The sequence below is a fragment of the Thermobia domestica genome, chromosome 7 (assembly GCF_964235325.1).
Source record: "Thermobia domestica chromosome 7, izTheDome1.hap1.1, whole genome shotgun sequence".
In the NCBI taxonomy this organism is placed as follows: domain Eukaryota; kingdom Metazoa; phylum Arthropoda; class Insecta; order Zygentoma; family Lepismatidae; genus Thermobia; species Thermobia domestica.
The window spans coordinates 47,507,893-47,523,405 of record NC_137460.1 but is presented as its reverse complement, the minus strand read 5'-3'; the positions used below and the strand labels follow the sequence as shown (position 1 = coordinate 47,523,405).

Here is a 15,513-nt window from a genome sequence, read left to right as displayed (position 1 = left end):
TTTGTTCTTCTCATAAATGACAATTTGATATTCGGGGTTTAGTTTGTTTTGGAACTTCTTCGCATCAGTAATAGTGCACCCATTTTGATGCTCAATGGTAACATCAGCATCATCGCACAAATCCTTGACCTGCTTTAACAATCGCTCAGGGTGATTCTTTAGCTCGTACACGTAATTACGACGCTGATCAGCCCTACCCATTCCGAGGATGATAGCCTTAGGAAGACAATAGACATTTTTCTCCATTGGGATGGAACACTTTTTCCGAAGCGCTGCATAATCTTCATATTTGACCGAACCACGGGTTCGACCCCTTCCCTTACGTGGATTAGCAATATGGATCTTAAAATTTACCTTCTTCCCAAAAAGAAAATGTTCATTACTATTTAAAACATTTTCAACTATATGTAACAATACATCGGGTTTCAATTCCTTTTTAGGATGTCATGTCATGTACACCGGTTTGTTTAATTTCGACTTTCAATAGTAATACTTTCGACAGAACTTTCAATAGTAATACCGATAAAAATATCATCATTGACGTCATTTATCCTATATTCTTGTACAAATTCGAATAATGAACGAACATATGTTTGCGGGTCTTCAATTCCAGTAGTGTGCATACATTCAATGGTAACTTCCTTTCCACGCAGACCAAAATAAGGATAGTGCTTAGTTCTACTATTAACAATGCGAAAGTAATCCCGAGTGCCTGTACCATACAATGTAGAACATATACTATGTTCTGGTGCAAAACTCGTACTAACCCCGAAAAAAACACCCATTAACTCGTCGGAATCATCAGCAGTTAAGCCCGTAGTCTTCCCTACAGACACAAATTCACTAATTTTTTCACACGTAGCTTTCAGCATATTGTCTTGACGAAAGAAGCCTACACAGTACAGATCAATAATATCCTTTGCGGACTTGCAACTCTTCAATACAATAGCTGGCACACAGCCAAAGTGCACAAATACCGCTTGCAATAACTTTACATATGACAGAGTGTTTACCCTCACACCCGTAGCATGGCATTGTGTCAACACTTCCCACGTAAAAAACACTTCTTCGGCATTGTCATAGCTGCGAGCTTCCTGGGCTGCCAGCATGGTGGAAATAACATTGCGCGCTTCCATTTTTTTTCAGTCTTCAAGCACTGTTTAAATAAAATACGTAGTTTTAGTTTTTCGATAGAACTTTCTAAATATTCTTACACAATTTTGCACTAATGATATAATGAAAAGTTTCCGTGCTTCAAATCAGCAACTTAATTTTTCAATTTACCGAACACAATGTTTAACTTTATCGGCAAATCCGTCAGTACTTTCCGCCAACAACAATTCGCAATGTCCCGCAATAATACTGTTGATCACAACACGATGACTACAATCAGGGACGTCTTCACTTTTTTCATTGATTTTTACTACTAACTGACCGTGCAATTTTCCACTCTTATATAGACGTAACTATTATAAATTCCGAGAATTCTATTCAATTCCAAGAATTCAACACGAAGTTTGCCGAAGATTCTCGATACTTTTTAAAATAGCAATCCTATACTAGCACTGTTTATGAAAATATGATTAAATGTTTATCGGCAAATCCTGATAACTTTGACTCAGTAAGTTTTGAGTTTACAGAATCGTCAAATTCACTTAGTTTCCGATAACACTAAATGGCAAAATCCTGTAATATTAATCTAACTGTTTTGCAATTGCAGCACACAGCGTACAAACAGGAACGTCTTCACTGCAGCAGTCCTTCTCCTATAGTGAACCGCCGCGGCTTGCTGCGCCGTATTTATACTTTCGGAAATGTAATCTCTAACCCAAACACACTTAGTTCAAAGTCTCGTACCCAGTCGGATTAAATCATGTATCAAGGAAAATATTTTATAAAGTAATTAGTAATAATACTATTTTAAAATCATATATTATTTAAATTATATTAAATTGCGGTGATTTCTTACTACATTCACGAAGTTTCCCGAACTTAACCGAATGTTTCCGAATATTTAATTTTACTGATAGTATTATTTCATATTTGAAAAATGAACATATCCGATGTGAACATTCCAAAGAATAAAATCACAATCATTTCAAAATAACATTCGCAATAAAAAGAACAAAGTAGTAGTAAATAGAAACACAAATTAATAAAAATAACATAGTAAAGAAAACATATCAAAGAAGAAATAATTTAGCAAAAATCGAATAAGAAAAAAAATAAAAGGTTAGAAAAAGGTTCAGAACAGCTTATGACTCAAAGCATCAGAACTTTATCAGACAAACAATATAGCAGAGATTAAGAAATATACATAATTAATCGAAATAAAGAAATCTAGTAAAGTTAGGTTAGGAAAAGGTATATTTAATTAAGCCAATTATTAAACAAACGATAGCATAGAAATAGTTAATGCAGTTTTATTCAACAAAGAATAGCAAAAGATAGCATTTAGATAGTTAATTGTTACAAATCGAAGTTAAAGGCCAACCAACAACAAAGAAATTAATAGAATAGCAATAGTATAGAAAAAATAGCAGAGAATAAACGAACTTGAAACCAAATAAGAAAAAGAAGAAAGGTTAGGAAAAAAGCATAGTTACTTTAAACAAATTATGTAGCAGTTCACAACTTTTAACAAGTTTCGAAACATTTAACAACTATTTTAAAACGTTCACATTAAGTGTTTTGAATTTGCAAAACAGATAATCCAATAAAAATAAATAGTACGAAAAACAAATAACCAAGGATTGTGTAGCAAACGAAATATTTATTGGATCCCAACAAAGTTGGTCAGGGTTTATTTTAGTACACTCACATATTATTCGAACATGTTATACATGTGAACGAATAAAATAATTAGAATCATAGATTGTTCAGAATTTCAGTTCATAGGAAGCGTACCAATTTAAATTGTAAAACTAGCATAAAAGGTATAAGTAAACAAAGTAAAACACATTAAATATTTTTGTGATAATATAGTTTTTTTTATAATACAATTTTTAAATTCTGTTTTAATGTATTTTGTAACGCATGATTTATTTATTACTAAAAATATTATTCACTTGTAATGTTAGTTTTCATTAAGTAACTGTTAATGATATTTGTATCTTCTACTTTAATAGCCATTTATATTCTAGCTGATAAAATTAAGAATGTCATGTATTAGTAAAACTTTTCATATTTCTAATTTACTTGTAGCGATACTTTGAAATTGTTATAGTATAAAGAATGTATTTACATTATACAAAATGAAAATGCAAGTTGTCAAAACTAAAAATGCAACTTGTCAAAATGAAAATGCAAGTTGTCAAAACTAAAATGCAACTTGTCAAAATAAAATTGTAACTTTCAAAATTAAAATTGTAACTTTCAAAATGAAATTGTAACTTTCAAAATTAAAAATGCAAGTTGTCAAAACTAAAATGCAACTTGTCAAAATGAAATTGTAACTTTCAAAATTAAAATTGTAACTTTCAAAATTAAAATTGTAACTTTCAAAATTAAAATTGTAACTTTCAAAATTAAAAATACAAGTTGTCAAAATGAAAATGCAAGTTGTCAAAACTAAAATGCAATTTCAAAAACACAAAATGTAAAATGGAAAGTTAAAAATCAAATTTGCGAAATTAAAAGTGTATCTTTGAAAAAATAAAAAAAAATGTTTTGAAAAAAATTTTTCTGCACACGTTCATGAAATTCTGTTAATTGTAAAATTCAATTCTTCATAATTGTTATTTTTGTGTAATTAATCATCTTATATATTCTTTATATTTGTTTTTTATTAGAATAAAATCTTGTTTTATTAATTCATCTATGTAAGTAACATATTTTTATTTCTGCTTATTAACAAGTTTACAGTTTGACAAAAAAATGTGTATGAACACTTACCGCCGCTGGAAGACAGGAAATTCTTATCTAAATGTTCTTAGATGACGAATAAAATATGAGTGTGGTAAATTCACAGTTGATGATGAAACACTTGAATGCTGTAATAATAAAGAAAAGACAATATTACTTTTTATGAAATTATATTTCAGTATAAAAATTTGAAAATGTGTATTACTAAACTGTATAAATTACTCTGCAAGCATTTAATTATGGTGCATCTTACAAAAAATTTTTAAGCGGTGTTAACAAAAAAAACTGCATGCTGAATAAACTTACATGTATATTGTGAACAAAAATAAATTCAAAGAAAGATTTATGCAAGAAAAATACAAGCACAAAACAAATTGCATGACAAAAAAACCTTATGTTGTAAACGGAAACATGTTACAGCGTTTATGTTGCGCAAACAAATGCACGCTTTCAAAGAAATAACTAATGGAAAAATAATTCTTTCATAAAGTAATCTGCATGCTACAAACTGCTACAAAATAATGCGTTTTCAAAGAAATAACTGATGCAAAAATAATTCTTTCAAAAGTAATGTACATGCTACAAACTTCGTTACAAAAAAAATAATGCATGTGAAAAAAAATTCTTAAGCACAAACTATTATGTAAGTTGTCAATGATACTTACTTTACTTCTGTGAACTTTGATACTTTGGAATTCTAAATTCCGTTGCAACTTCTACTTAGTAGCTGCTTGCATTGAAGGTTATCTCCAATTAGTTGCCCTGAAACAAAAGAAACATTACTAAGTAACACTTGTAATTTATTTTCCTAATAGTTTTTATGAATTGTTTCTTATTTTTTCCTAATAAATTAGTCGAGCTTTTTGTGTGAGCATACTAATTATTTAACCTCGTCTAATAAATTACTCGAACATTTCATGTGAGCATACTAATGATGTTCCGAAAATTAATTATTTATTCTCTCGTCTGTTACACAAACTCGTTTTTTAAAATTGTAAAGAGCAAATTTCATTTGAGAACTTGTAAATTAGTCGGAACAACATTGCTGTGAATATTAGAATGTTTAATCAAACTAACTCAACCTAACTTAAGCTAACCTTTTTATTTCTACTATGTCTTTCAATATTCTTTCTTATATGTTTAACTATTTCTACTTTGTCTTTCAATATTCTTTCTTATATGTTTAACTATTTCTACTTTGTCTTTCAATATTCTTTCTTATATGTTTAACTATTTCTACTTTGTCTTTCAATGTTCTTTTCTTAACTTTGACGAATTGTTTTCTGTGAAAACTCCTTATTTAACCTCTCGTAATAAATTACTCGAACACTTCGTGTGATTATTTTATTTGTTCGTGTTATTTTATTTTATTGGTTCATTTGCGTAGCAAATCCAACTTATTTATTGGTTCGATTTCTATGAAATCTCAGAACACTTGTAGTGTGAACCTACAAATAATTTCGAAAATACTAACTAAGCTCGTTTTTAATTATTTATTAGATCGTATGCCAAAGCATACTCGCTAGAACAGCTACGCTGTGATTATTTTATTTGTTCGTTTGGTGTGCAAACTCATTGTTAACTTTAATTTGATCGCTTCTTATTTTTATTGGTTCGTATGCCAGAGCATACTCCTAAGAGCAGCTAAACTTACAAAAATTTCTTATTTTACTATTTCGTATTATATTTAATAATACTCTTGCAGCAACATAGTTGCTCTATTTAAGTACAAAGGAATAAAAAAAATACCTTTGGTAACAGAAAAATATCCTGTTCCTCTAAGACTTCTGATGGTCACTTATGACAGTTTGCAAAGGGTAACCTAAAATATAACATAACATGTGTTAGAATGATATTTTGTACTATATATATTTGATATCTAGTATACAATATGTTGTCATATGTATATTGTTGAAATATAGATAATGTTTAATGCGTATATATAAAGGCACTAAGATTATATTAGCTAATTTATGACATGCAGTTATCTAAAGATATATTTCGGAAGCGACTGTAGTTACATTTGGTTCTATATAAGTAAAGGTTAGAATGAAGTTGTTTATTTCATAATATATATCTGTGATACTTTCAAACAGGGTGCGAATTGGCGGGGGGGATGCCAGGGATTTCCCCCCCTGACAAAAATCTTTCCCACCCTGGAGAAGAAAAAATTTATCCCTGGCAGGGATAACTTTTCCCCCTCTGGAGTATTTTTAAATTGGCATAAAGATAAGATAGAAAAAGGAACAATTCTTACTTTGCGTAGCTAACCTAAATATTACTTGAGTGAAAATTTATGAAAGATCTCACATCTCAACTGTTTTGTACTTGCTAGTATATATATATATATATATATATATATATGTGTGTGTGTGTGTGTGTCTGTGTGTGTGGGAGGACTGGTTGCGCATATGGGTGACATTCATCCCCCCCTGGGAAAATTTTTCAATTCGCACACTGCTTTCAAATAGGAGTAGTGGGATAATAAGGTTGAAACAGTTGGGCAGTCAAAAGATGAATAATGTATATGTGAGTAAGCACACTAGATGGCAATGAAATTTTGTAAATTCACACCCTACGAGTGTGAGACCTAAAGGAAACATTCATAGAAGTTTAGAAAACATGGCTAGAGTTCAAAACAATATTAAGAGAGAAGTCAGAAGCAGTCATACATACATAAAAACTTCAATTATTCATAGAAACAAAAGCATTGATAAAGACAAATGACAAAACATAAGAAGCAGGTTATAAGAGCATGGAAAGAAACAATAACATACATAAAGACAAATGACAAAACATAAGAAACGGATTATAAGAGCATAGAAAGAAACAATAGCATACATAAAGGCATATGACAAAACATAAGAAACGGATTATAAGAGCATAGAAAGAAACAATAGCATACATAAAGACAGATGACAAACATAAGAAACGGATTATAAGAGCATAGAAAGAAACAATAGCATACATAAAGACAGATGACAAAACATAAGAAACGGGTTATAAGAGCATAAAAAGAAACAATAGCACATACAGAAACATAAAAGACATAGGATATACAGACCAATATCAAATAAGTTACAAGCACATACAGAAACATAAAAAGGCATAGGATATACAGACAAAAAGGATAAGAATCCACGTACAGCGGATACTAATAGATTGCAGTAGCGGGCAAACATCTTAAGAAATAGCAGTAGCCATAATACGTTACAAAACCATGTAAGGAATATAGTAAACAGAATAGAATAGCAACCAACCATGTTAAGAAATATATAATGCCAGCACAATAAAGAACACATACACCAGTGTTAAAAGACATCTACAAAGGGGCGCACAATTAGAAATTCTAAGAGGCATCTAATAATAATAGAATTGGTAACAGACATATAATAGCAAACAAGGGGGCAGAAAAAAACTTTCAAATAGCTTAAGCTTAGTTCAGGATAGAAACATAAACTTGAGTATGCAATAGTTAAAAGCACCACACTGGTCTAGCATTAATTAAAAAGTAACAAACTAATTAGTTAGCGAGTAAAAGCAGAACATGAGCTCAAGTCATTTAGTTTAGGAAACATTTCAAGCGGACAAGATCTTAAAAGTTTAAATTATTTCAAAACAAATTATTCAGATCATGACCGTATTGGCGTTTAATAAGTATTATAGGTCATTGGCGGTTGACGACTGAGGCAAAGCACAAATACAATAAATTAAATTTAGTTCACATTAGGAAGTACAATAATAGCAGGAATAGAAGTGGCGGCAAAGTAAAAGAGGAAATCATGTAGGACGACAAACAGAAAGAAAATATTTAGCGATTCATACCATGGAGACAATGAAGGACAGATATATATTACCTAACAAGTAAAGGTGGGTGGGTTAATCAAAGAGAAGCAAGAATATGTTAGCTAAAGCATAGTTGGAAAGACACCAAAGAAAGAGCGGATCAGGACGTAATTTATGTAAAATTTAATTGGAAGGCCATCAAAATTAGGGTAATTAGAATAGCTTAGGTTAGGACAGGTTACATAGAAAGTCGTCAGACCCAAGCAAGAGAAGATACTAATCTGTAAGAGATGGTTTGTTAAAGGGACTTAGTTTTACCTACTTCATCATATTATTCTATAGAAAGAGACAGACATGCAAGAGAAGATACTAATCTGTAAGAGATGGTTTGTTAAAAGGACTTTACTTAGTTTTTACCTACTTCATCATATTATTCTATAGAAAGAGACAGACATGCAAGAGAAAAAAGAGAAATATTCAATAGAAATAAACCAACGAAAGAAAGAGACAATTTAGAAGCCGATCAATGAAGGAGTGAAATAGAAATAAATAAATGGGTGCAGATAGAACAATAGGTGAAATAGAAATCTAATAGCATAGAGCAAATAGGTAAAAATAGTTAAGAAGAAACACAAAGAAAAGAAATTTTGGTTAGAAACAGGGCATACATGCAAAGACAAACATAGAGAGAGAGAGAGAGAGAGAGAAAGAGAGAGAGAGAGAGAGAGAGAGAGGCATACATGCAAAGGTAGACATAGTAGTAGAAGAAAGAAGGTTAGATTACAAGCGGAAGAAAAGAAATAACAGCAAAGCAACAAGCAGTAGCAGATACTCGATAGTTCACATGCAACCAATAGTAGTAGTAGTAGTAGTAGTAGTAGTGGTAGTACTAGCAGTAGTATTAGTAGTAATTGTAGCAGTAGAAGTAGTACTGATAGAGTAGTAATAACAGTAGTGGCGGTGACACTGGTAATGCTAATAGTCGGTAGTAGTAGTATTAGTTTTTGTTGTAGTGGTGGTACTAATAATAGTATTAGTAGTAGTAGCAGTGGTAGTACTGATAGAGTACTAGTAACAATAGTAATGGTGACAGTGATAATAGTAATAGTCGGTAGTAGCAATATTAGTTTTTTGTTGTAGTGGTGGTACTAATAGTAGTATTAGTAGTAGTAGCAGTGGTAGTACTGATAGAGTACTAGTAGCAATAGTAATGGTGACAGTGATAATGCTAATAGTCGATAGTAGTAGTATTAGTTGTTGTTGTAGTGATGGTACTAGCAGTAGTATTAGTAGTAGTAGTAGTAGCAGAGGTAGTACTGGTAAAATACTGGTAGCAGTAGTGGCGGTGACACTGGTAATACTAGTAGTCTGTAATATTAGTAGTAGAGGTGGTAGTAGTAGTAGTAGTAGTTGTAGTACTGATAGAGTACTAGTAGCAATAGTAATGGTGACAGTAATAATGCTAATAGTCGGTAGTAGTAGTAGTATTAGTTGTTGTTGTAGTGGTGGTACTAGCAGTAGTATTAGTAGTAGTAGTAGTAGCAGAGGTAGTACTGGTAGAATACTAGTAGCAGTAGTGGCGGTGACAGTGGTAATACTAGTAGTCTGTAATAGTAGTAGTAGAGGTAGTAGTAGTAATAGTGGTAGTAGCAGTGGTAGTACTAATAGAGTACTAGTAGCAATAGTGCTGGTGACAATGGTAATACTAGTAGTCGGTAGTAGTTGTTGTTGTAGTGGTGGTACTAGCAGTAGTATTAGTAGTAGTAGTAATAGTAGTAGCGGAGTAGCAATAGTAATAGTAGTAATAATAGGAGTTCATGTAGCTTCAACGATCATGTGTTTTACATATATAAAGTATCTGTAATTCAAAACTTAGTTACTTAAGAACACAAGGTAAATACATATGTAACGGCCTCAGCTAATACAGATTTACTTTTAATTAAATACTTTCTGTTACATATACAATAAGTTTCCATATACGTAGACTCTCATTGGGTAAACATTTATCTAATGTAGGGTTCCAGGGTAAGCATTCTACATTGAACTAAATTAGTGACTATTTATAAGAAAAAAGGCATGCCTAAATTTAATAATTATTATTGGTAAGCTTGAAAATGAGTCTTTACAATGTATCAGCTATATTTTCTGACAATATCAATAACTTGGCCCTAATACTGTTCTCAATAGAATCTGCAAATGTAAGTTGAAAACTAAATGAAACAGTTTTTCTTAGTTTTACATGTGTCAGTGTCTTGAACAATAGTATTCACATTGAACTGAAACAATTGTTTCTGCTTCTATTATTCATATTGACTACTCCCTATACTTTCACAAATATTAACAGCGTGCAGTTCTTCCGTCAATGCTTATATTGAAATCTTCTAACTAAATGCGTATCCTACTTATAGTTAAAATTGCGTCCATTTAACTCGAATGCATGACATACTCAATAGTAAAATTGTGGGGCCGGTGCTAGGAATTCTTGGTTCAACAAATCCTGTAGCGTTCTCATGACAAAAGCAAGTGTTTTGTATAAATTGTGGTAAACAAACAGCGTAATCGTAGCTTTCCCGGAGTTTCCTTCCACTTTCTATATACTTTTTCATCAGCTTTCTTTGTAAAGCAAATCAATATAAAAGAAGCAAATCTATATATATAAAAGAGAACGTACAAAATTTTGCCCGCTCATCACGCTAATACGGCTGAACCAATTTCTTTCATTTTTGGGGGGTTATTAGGATTTGGACCCTAGATGGTTTTTATCATATCACTTTAATTTTTAATTACCAGTGTCTTGAGATAATTGACCATTCAAGTGTCCATAACGTACAAATCCTTTGTTATTAGTTCATCATAGGTAAAAATAAACGTATTTATATGCAACCCGCATGACCGTGTCACTCGGCGGGTTAACATAAATGACAGGCGATATACAGCGGAAAATAGCTTGAATCTTCTGTTTAAAATTTTTTAATTGATTTGCTTATTTTTACAGACACTTTTACAATATGCCAGCACCGGGATGACCGCAGCGAAGCGGGGCGGGTTAACATAAATGACAGGCGATATAATGTTAAGATTTACTGCAATCTTCTATGGTTTTTATCATATCACTTGAAAGCGAAAAAGTAAAAATTATCTAAGTAACAAAGTTTATTGCGTTCCGGGGTGACCGCAGCGAAGCGGGGTGAACGCTGCTAGTCAATATAAAAGATTCATTTCTCATGATCACCGTAAGCTAAAAGATACTGATTCTTTAACAAGTGCATACAAAATTCCCTCTGTCCCAATTTTAGGGGTGCTAAAGCGTTCATGTCCGGTCAAGTGTTTTCATAACACTTTAAATCTTATATAAAATGTGGTGGGACCCCACCCCTTTGGCTTACATTTGAAAGAAGATTGGTGAGTATTCTACGAAAGTCATAATTGCGGGACGCTAAACTAAAATATGTCATCTCATTATAATAGTAAATTTCAAAGAATAAGTTGAGATACGGTAGTATCCCTAGTTGTATGCAACCCAGCCTTACATAACTGCTTATTTAGTCTACATAACATTTCAGGCACTTTTCTATTAAATATATTCGATATCGTTCCCTAAACTATATGTATTTCTTCCCTGTATAGTTAAACCTACTGTACGCTAAGCATTTTAAATGTCAAAATATACAAGTCTCAACATGTCCTCAAATAAGTAATTATCCAAGGAAGCCTAGAAATCTAAAATCTTGATTCCAATTCTATATCTATTTCTGAGTATTCCTGAACATCCCGCTAATCAACTTTACAAGTATGGTCGAGTGCTATAACATTTTCTTGCTGGCGTCAAATATTTTAAAGAAGCTAAAGACTCTAATCGATAATTATCAAATTTCATTTAAATTTTTTTTGTCCGCCTAAACGATTTCTCATTTGTATTATCAAACGGTAATAGATACAAAACAAATCGGGTACGCTAATATTCAAATATTACTGTAAACAAGACTGCGAAAAAGACAATTTATGTATACCGTTCAACTTATTTTACACAAATACGGAACTAATAGTTAATTTGATAAGTCTGAAATAAAATTAAGTTTCAGGGAATACTAATTTCAAGTTGAATTCAATAAAGTCATATAGTACGCTAACAAACAAAATTCAAGAGTGCATTACAAAAGCTTACTATCTAAAATATATGTACTATAATTTGTTGTATCTAAAATTGTGTCTACGGTCCCTGTAATCATCACTACTTTTTAATAAAAATGTAACCTACAAACTAAAATACAATGTAATTAGTCTAAATAGCAAATCAGTACAACTCCTCCTTTATATAGCCTCAGTATTGATCAATTTGTCTTCATACCAAAATATTTTCTATATTTCTTTAATTGTGGGGAATCAGTGGTAGAGTGCTTACTTCGAAAGCAAGCTATGGCATCATAACAATGTCCATAGATTTTTAGGGGTTCTATCTATTTTAAAGGAGCAAAACCATCACCGTCTCCCTCATAAGCTAGCAACTATAATTGCAAAAGTCGGAATTATTCCCCAGATCCCTATAACTGTGAGTTTTCCCGGGGGAAAATGTTAAAACAATATGGTGCAGTAAACAAAGTTAAGGGGATTCTTTAAATTTGTTCTACCAATCTCCAAACTTTAAAATTCATGTGTGCCGTCCATTTTTAAAATTACTAACAGCCTTCAGGATCTCAATCCAAACAAAGCAGCGCTACTAATTCAATAATATACGGGTGTATATATATTAACTGCCTCATATAATCATACCGTTGGAGGGTCATGTTTCAAATAGCCATAACTTTGAAACTTATGTCTCAGACACTGGAGGTTCCCCATTTAAGAAACTAATTACCTTAGTTCATACACTCTATCCAATTTCCTTAAGTGTCAATGCTACCTGTATTACGCTATTTTGAAAAGTCATAAATCTATTCGTTTGTATCACACTAAATTTTCTGACATCCAATAAATTAAATCTGCTATTTCGCTCTACGCAATTTCTACTTTCATTTAAGCTCCTCCCCATAAAATTTAATTTTACATGCATCCAAAAGAGATATCATCTATAAAGTATTAAGCTTCCTCGGGGTAGCATATACGGTTTTAGCACGGTGGAGGTCCCCCATCTTACTTCCTGTGGTTCACAAATATAATAAAATATAGGTCCATGTCTCATACAGCCTAGCTGTTAAAAGTAATAATAATAAAACATGTTCCTTGCTAAGCAATTAACGTACACGTTTTAGTTGCGGGAGACCCACCTATGGGCAAACACCGCTAAACTGTGTCTCATATAGCTACAGTGTTGAATGAACTATATGCATTATCTTGGACTTTAAACGTAATTTTACTCAATAACCGTAAAATTAAAAGAGTACATTTTCGGGGAGTCATAATCAAGAAAAGATCTAAATTCAAATTCCGCTATCTTCAATTACAAGGCTGATATAATAAATAACAGTACGGTCAATAAGCGTAGACCCCTCTCATTATGCAGCGTGAAGCATCTAAGAAAAAATTAAAACTAGTAAACTTCAATCTAAAACGTCGACGGCATTTATTATACATAACACAGCTAAAAGTCAATCCATAACATTCTAGATGTTAATGCAAATTATGTACAAAGTACCGCAATTTCATCTCATGACTTGTCCCTAACTGGACACTCTTTATTTTTACTGCTACCATTAAAATAACCCCTTCGTTACTCACAAAATTTTAGAATTCAAAACCCTTAAAACTTAATTATTCTGTCACGGGGCAATTCCTGTAACACTGACAATGCCCCGTTTCATATAAAGTCAATACTTTATACAAAGCTATAATAAAAATACTATCGGTATGTGAAATCAACTATAAAAAGTCTGATAACAATTGGCATCACAATTTGATGATCATATTACAAAATAAGGAAAACAAACTAATGTTAATAAAGGGCTATGGGAGACAATCAAATAACTCATAGTTAATGTTCTTACACGTCATTCTCTTTGCTGAACGAATGATTTTCTTTATATATAATCTCAAATTAATTCCTAGTTAGAAAACCTTAAACACCAATGTGCTAAAGTAGTCAACGTAAAAGTAAAATCCGCATCTCACAGTGCTCATCTCCAATAAAATCACTTCAACAAATATCGTTTTCCTACAGCCTTTGATTCTAATTCTGTACTGCATAATAATAAAATACAAAAATCTCCAAACGGAAAACAAAGTTTGAAATCAAACTCAAGATGTGCAAAAAAAAAACTTCAACTCATAATAATAATAATAATAATAATAATAATAATAATAATAATAATAATAATAATAATAATAATAATAATAATAATAATAATAATAATAATAATAGAGCTTCTTTCATGCTAAGCTTTTAGCGTACGCGTCTTTGGCATTTAATTTTTATTCCTACGAAGCAATATTCAATTCAACTTTCCATTGCTTACAGTCATCAAAGTTTGTCCTTTCGTTTAAAAAAAAAAGCCTCGCTGCTGAAAGGGATGTTAAACTCAAAATTAACTAAAGTCAACATGATGAAACAAATCTCTTTCAATAAAACAAAGTTTGAAAATGAAATATCAATTTCATGAATTAATCAATCTCTGCAATATTTAATTGTATATTTCCTATGTATAAATTAGTTAAAGTTTTCTTACCTTAATTCTGCATAAGCGCTGAAACAGTCTTCGTTGTCAATACTGGTAACCGCTGAAATCAAACACCCGAACTACCACTCCAACAAATTTTAATACAGCTACACGATAAAACTTCTCTAAACCAAACGCAGTACTAAAAGAATAATAAAATGGCCATGCTCGGTCGTGTTGTTATAAACCCCCAAATCCGTTCAATGTGATAGTTCATTCCCTCCCACTTCCCCCATCTATGACCAGTTACGGATGTCTTTCAGACGCCTGCACCATGATCATTTAAAAGAAAAAAATAAAGGATGGATAAAATTCGATTTCCTCATGTTTCATCAGCTATAATAAATGAGGGTTCAGTCTCCTGCCTTGTCCTGTTTTCTTGGATTGCACAAACACATCACACAATTGCTTGAATCTAGTCAATTTACTTTATTTCTTTTCTACCCGACATGTTATTCAAAAATATTGAATAAGGGTACACATAAAAGAGAAAATTGTGGGGACCTTTTGGTGGTTACTTAGCAATAACCCAGTAAATAACGACACCAATTAACGTAGTAGCTTTTTTCTTCCCTTAAATTAAATTTCATCCGTTTAGAGGTCGTTCCTTTCAATTCGTGTATTAGTACATAGTTAGAGGGGTCTTGCAGACATAAATCCATTCACATAAGTAAATCGTAAACACCATAAAGGATCAAGGTAAAAATCATAAACATCGTAAGGTTGTTCTTTCAGATAATATCGCTCACTGTATCTACAGTCCGAATAATAACCTTTATAGGAGACAGCCACATAGTGGTTCAGAAAAATAACGCAAGGGATCAAAGCATGTTTTTATTACAACACTTGTGGGTATTAATCAGATAATGTCCACACAAATAGCGCACCACCGTCCTTTTTTCAAAAATATTTGTATTGCTCTATTTTACTTCTCACTAATAACATAGGGATTATGTACAACAAAATAGGCATAAGCATCAAAGAAAATATTTCAACAAGCTGTATTTCAACTAGAGGTAAATAACATTCTAAGAATCAATAAATTCCACATGGTTTCAAGGTTGTGTTGTGTTCCAAATTTTCAATGACAATAAACGTTCCGCTTGTATTAGGCAAACATTAAATAAATAACAAAAATTTCTATTCATCAATCACGCCGAAACCTGCCGATGTTGTTTCATTTCAGGTCATATATCCTGTCTTTCCCTCCTGC

General features: G+C 31.8%; 1 long non-coding RNA gene across 1 annotated transcript; it reads right to left on the bottom strand.

Moving 5' to 3' along the window:
* Positions 1-3,893: 3,893 nt before the first annotated feature.
* LOC145688868 (uncharacterized) lies at positions 3,894-14,485 on the bottom strand. The gene is made up of 4 exons (XR_014132006.1): positions 14,310-14,485; positions 5,614-5,686; positions 4,530-4,626; positions 3,894-3,992 (listed from the first exon to the last, which is right to left on the bottom strand). It is a non-coding gene; the product is annotated as an uncharacterized LOC145688868 (long non-coding RNA).
* Positions 14,486-15,513: the final 1,028 nt, after the last annotated feature.